The following is a 6,178-nucleotide window of genomic DNA, read 5'->3' as shown; positions in this document are numbered from 1 at the left end:
GTGAAAAATCACTGTTTTGTTCCTGGCTGTGAGTGTCTGAGTGGAAGGGGCCTGAGAGAAAGGGTCCCTAGGGCCAGTGAGTACCAGGGACCCCAGTGTCTGGCAAGGTGACCCCCAGCTTCAGTAGCCTCTGCTGCCAAAGTGACAAGGTACCCTTGGGCAAAACAGCTACACCATCTATCATCACTACCACCACCACAACAATGGCAACCACAACCACCACCACCACAACAACCACAACAATAACAACCATCACAACAATGACAACCACCACAACTACAACCATCACAACAATGGCAACTACAACCACCACAACAATGACAAACATCACAACCACAACCACCACAACAATGGCAACCATCACAAGTACAACCATCACAGCAATGACAACCACAACCACTACAACAATGAAAACCACCACAACCACAACACCTCCACTACCATCACAACCACACCCTCCACAACAATGATAACCACCACAACAATGACAACCATTACCATCACCCTTTTCCCCAAACCCACTTTCTGGGTCTTTAACAATCTATCTCTCCAAGTTCCAAAAAAGCAATCTTGGTATGATGAGGCTCAAACAGATGACCATAGAACTGCAGAAACTCTCAGCTTCTCTCTGTCTCCCACCTCTGACTGTCTCTGTTTCTCTTTCTCTCTGTCCAGCTCATTCTGGAGGAAATCCATTCTCTGGGTGAAAATTCTCTGGAATTTTCTTTGTCAATTTTGCTGCCCACAAACACGAGCAGCCAAACTCGTGGTAGATGATCACCAAGCTTTAATAGCAGCTTCAAACAACACAGTCCCGAGTATAAGCAATTAAAAGAATAAAGCTTCTAATTATGGGCTGTTTTGACCACAAATGGCTGGGGGTGGGGAGGAGTAGCTCTCATCCTCCTGAATTAGAAGGAAAGAGTGATGGATGAGTGAATGAGAAGCAGTTTCCCCTTCCCGGGGATGGTGAGGTAGGGGAAGAAAGGGACTGGTTCCAGATCTATTCTCAGCCGCTGTCTTGGTCCCTACTGTTCATCTCCATCTATTGATCAATATTTCTCTCCCTTGAATAATTCTATGCCTAAAATGCACCCAAGAAAATCAGGACAGGTTCCAAGAGTGGAAAGAACTTTGCCAAAGGAAAGAAACAGTATTTATTAAGTGCTGACTGTTTTCTAGGTGCTCTTCTAAGTATGTTTCAACTATTATCTCATTTGACTCTCACAACAACTTTGGTATGTAAGCACTATTTATGACTCCCACTGGCCTTGGAGTCAGGAGTACCTGGGTTCAAATCTGGTCTCAGACACTTAATAATTACCTAGCTGTGTGGCCTTGGGCAAGCCACTTAACCCCCTTTGCCTTGCAAAAACCTAAAAAAAACCCCCCAAAACCAAGAGACACATGAAAAGGTTTTAAAAAGGGGGGGGTGGTAAAAGGAAAAAAACTGCTATCCAGTAAGTTGAAACTGGCTATATCCCAGCATGGGGGAAATAGATTCTCATAAATCTTCAGAATCGTAACTCTAACAGAGAGAATATACCTAGCCAGAAATGATGGACATTCATGATCTATCCATGAGACTGCTATCTAAAGGGATGTGACTGGCTTTAACCCCACTTGGGAGAAAGACTCTAATAACTCTCAAGAATTTTAACTCTATTAGATAGAATATACTGAACTAGAAGTGACAGACACTCAGAATTTTCTATGACTCAGATGGAATGATTTAAAAAACACTACCTCCTTAAAAAGGGGGACAGGAAAGAGACAGGAGGGAGGGGACTGAATGGGGTAAATCTCATTACACTAAGAGGTACAAAATACCTGTGGTAATAAAGGGGAAGAAGGAAGCAGATGAGAAACACCTGAATCTTCTTCTCATCAGACTTGGCTTAAAGTCAACCTACACATACTCAGTTAACTTATAAAAGTAATAAAAGGGGAAAAAGGGAGGGGGGATGGAGAAAGGGAAGGGGAGTGGAGGTGGGAAGGAGCAATAACAAAAGGAAGGGAAGGGAAAAGGGAAAAAGGGAAAGAGGAAAGAAAGGGGAGGGGTGATATAGGAGGGCAAACACACTGAAGGGGGTGGTATTCAGAAACAAAATACTGGGGAATATGGATAAGGGGGGAAGGGGGGAAAATACAAACAGAGGGAAGATAGCATGGAGGGCAATAAAGAATTAGTAATCATAACTTTGAATGTGAATGGGATGAACTCTCCCTTTAAACGTAAGCAAGTAGCAGAGTGGATTGAAAACCAGAATCCTACAATATGCTGCTTACAAGAAACTCATTTGAAGCAGAGAGATACATATAGAGTAAAGGTAAAAGGTTGGAGCAAAATATATTTTGTTTCAGCTGAAGTAAAAAAAGCAGGGGTAGTAATCCTTATCTCAGACAAAGCAGCAGAAAAAATATATAGCTTTAAAAGAGATAAGGAAGGAAACTTTATCCCCCTAAAAAGTACCATAGACAATAAAGTTATTTCAGTACTGAATATATATGCACCTAGTGCGACAGCATTCAGATTCTTAGAGGAGAAGCTGAAAGAACTACAGGAAGACATAGACAACAAAACTCTACTAGTGGGAGACCTCAACCTCCCACTCTCAGATCTAGATAAATCGAATCACAAAATAAACAAGAAAGAAGTTAAGGAGGTAAATAGATTGTTAGAAAAATTAGATATGGTAGACTTATGGAGGAAACTGAATGGGGATAGAAAGTAATATACCTTTTTCTCTGCAGTACATGGAACTTATACAAAAATTGACCATGTATTAGGACATAAAAACCTAATGATCAACTGCAGAAAGGCAGAAAAAGTGAATACATCTTTCTCAGATCACAATGCAATAAAAGTCATATGCAATATTGGGCCAAGGAGATATAGACCCAGAACAAATTGGAAACTGAATAACCTCATTTTAAAAAATGAGTGTACCAAAAAACAAATTACAGAAAGAATTAACCATTTTATCCTAGATAATGATAATAATGAAACAACATACCCAAACCTATGGGATTCATTCAAAGCGACTCTCAGGGGATATATTATAGCTTTAAATGCTTACATGAATAAATTGTAGAAAGAGGAAATCAATGAACTAAACATGCAACTAAAAAAATTAGAGAAAGAACAAATCAAAAATCCCCAATTAAATACCAAATTAGAAATTCTAAAAATTAAAGGAGAAATTAATAAAATCGAAAGCAAAAAAAATATTGAATTAATAAATAAAACCAAAAGTTGGTATTATGAAAAAAAAATAAAATTGATAAACCTCTGGTCAATTTGATTAAAAAAAAGAAAGAAGAAAACCAAATTGCTAGTATCATAAATGAAAAAAGTGAACTCACCACCACTGAGGAGGAAATTAAAGTAATAATTGGAAATTATTTTGCTCAACTCTATGCCAATAAATTTGATAATCTAAGTGAAATGGATGAATATTTACAAAAATATAAGTTGCCCAGATTAAATGAAGAAGAGATTAAATACCTAAACAACCCTATATCAGAAAAAGAAATTCAACAAGCCATCATTGAACTCCCTAAGAAAAAATCTCCAGGGCCTGATGGATTTGAAGCGAATTCTACCAAACATTTAAGGAACAATTGGTTCCAATTTTATATAAACTCTTTGGAAAAATAAGGAAAGATGGAATTTTGCCTAACTTTCTATGAAACCAGTATGGTGCTGTTACCTAAACCAGGAAGAGTTAAAACCAGAGAAAGAAAATTATAGACCTATTTCCCTGATGAATATAGATGCAAAAATCTTAAATAAAATCTTAGCAAAACGATTACAACAAGTTATCACTAGGATAATACATTATGATCAAGTAGGATTTAATCCAGGAATGCAGGGTTGGTTCAATATTAGGAAAACTGTTAGTATACTCAATTATATCAACAACAAACCTATCAGAAATCATATGTTCATATCAATAGATGCTGAAAAAGCTTTTGACAAAATACAGCATCCATTCCTATTAAAAACACTAGAGAGTGTAGGAATAAATGGACTGTTCCTTAAAATAATTAGCAGTATCTATCTGAAACCATCAACAAGCATTATATTCAATGGGGAGAGGCTAGAGGCATTCCCAATAAGATCAGGGGTTAAACAAGGGTGCCCATTATCACCACTACTATTCAATATTGTATTAGAAATGTTAGTGTCAGCAATTAGAGAAGAAAAAGAAATTGAAGGAATTAGAACTGGGAAGGAAGAGACAAAACTCTCACTCTTTGCAGATGACAAGAAATCATCCAAAAAACTACTGGAAACAATAAACCCTCATAAATCCTCAATTTTTCTATATATGTCTAGCAAGATACAGCAGGAAGAGCTAGAAAGAGAGAACCCATTCAAAGTAACCTCAGACAATATAAAATATTTGGGAGTCTATTTGCCAAGACAGACTCAGAATCTTTTTGAAAACAATTATAAAACACTTCTCACATAAATTAAATCAGATTTAAATAACTGGGCAAATATCAACTGCTCATGGATAGGTAGAGCTAATATAATAAAAATGACAATTCTACCAAAACTAAACAATCTGTTTAGTGCACTACCAATCAAAATTCCAAAAACTTACTTTAATGAGTTAGAAAAAATTGTAAGTAAATTCATATGGAGAAATAAAAAGTCAAGAATTGCCAGGAGCTTAATGAAAAAAAAAATGCAAAAGAAGGTGGCTTAGCCCTACCTGATCTAAAATTATATTATAAAGCATCAGTCATCAAAACTGTTTGGTATTGACTAAGAAATAGAGTGGTGGACCAGTGGAATAGACTAGGTGCAAAAGCAGGAGAGGATTATAGTAATCTGCTGTTTGATAAACCCAAAGAGTCCAGCCATTGGGATAAAAACTCCCTATTTAATAAAAACTGCTGGGATAATTGGAAGTTAGTATGGAAGAAACTTAGATTAGACCAACACCTCACACCCCTTACCAAGATAAGGTCCAAATGGTTACAGGACATAGATATAAAAAAACAATACTATAAGCAAATTAGAAGATCAAGGACTAGTCTACCTGTCAGATCTATGGAAAGGGGAACAGTTTATGACTAAAGAAGAGTTGGAGAACATCACCAAAAACCCATTAGATGATTTCGATTACATTAAATTAAAAAGCTTTTGCACAGATAAAACCAATGTAACCAAGATCAAAAGAAATGTAGTAAATTGGGAAACAATCTTTACAACTAATGATTCTGACAGAGGACTATTTCTAAAACATACAGAGAACTGAGTCATATTTTTAAAACAAAAAGCCATTCCCCAATTGACAAATGGTCAAAGGATATGCAAAGGCAATTTGCAGATGAGGAGATCAAAGCAACCCATAGCCATATGAAAAAATGCTCTAAATTATTAATTATTAGAGAAATGCAAATTAAAGCTTCTCTGAGGTACCACCTCACACCTCTCAGATTGGCCAATATGACCAGGAAGGATAATGATCATTGTTGGAAGGGTTGTGGGAAATCTGGGACACTATTACACTGTTGGTGGAGCTGTGAACTCATCCAACCCTTCTGGAGAGCTATTTGGAACTATGCCCAAAGGGCAACAAAAAATGTGCATACCCTTTGACCCAGCAATACCACTACTGGGTCTATATCCTGAAGAGATGATGAGAAAGGGCAAAAACATTACTTGTACTAATATATTTATAGCAGCCCTGTTTGTGGTGGCAAAGTATTGGAAATCAAGCAAATGTCCTTCAATTGGGGAATGGCTTAGCAAACTGTGGTATATGTATGTCATGGAACACTATTGTTCTATTAGAAACCAGGAGGGACAGGATTTCAGGGAAACCTGGAGGGATTTGCATGAATTGATGCTGAGCGAGATGAGCAGATTCAGAAAAACACTGTACACCCTAACAGCAACATGGGAGTGATGCTCAACCTTGAAGGACTTGCTCATTCCATCAGTGCAACAATCGGGAGCAATTTGGGGCTGTCTGCAAAGGAGAGTGCCATCTGTATCCAGATAAGGAGATATGGAGTTTGAACAAAATTTAAGGACTATTTCCTTTAATTTAGGAAAAAAACCAGATATTTTATTGTCTGATCTTGTTACCTCTTAGACTTCTTGTCTCTTCTTTAAGGATATGATTTCTCTCTCATCACATCCAATTTGGATCAAGGT

This window comes from Macrotis lagotis, chromosome 3 (assembly GCF_037893015.1).
Source record: "Macrotis lagotis isolate mMagLag1 chromosome 3, bilby.v1.9.chrom.fasta, whole genome shotgun sequence".
NCBI classification, from domain to species: domain Eukaryota; kingdom Metazoa; phylum Chordata; class Mammalia; order Peramelemorphia; family Peramelidae; genus Macrotis; species Macrotis lagotis.
The sequence above is the reverse complement of the archived record's forward strand: the minus strand, read 5'-3'. Positions refer to the sequence as shown.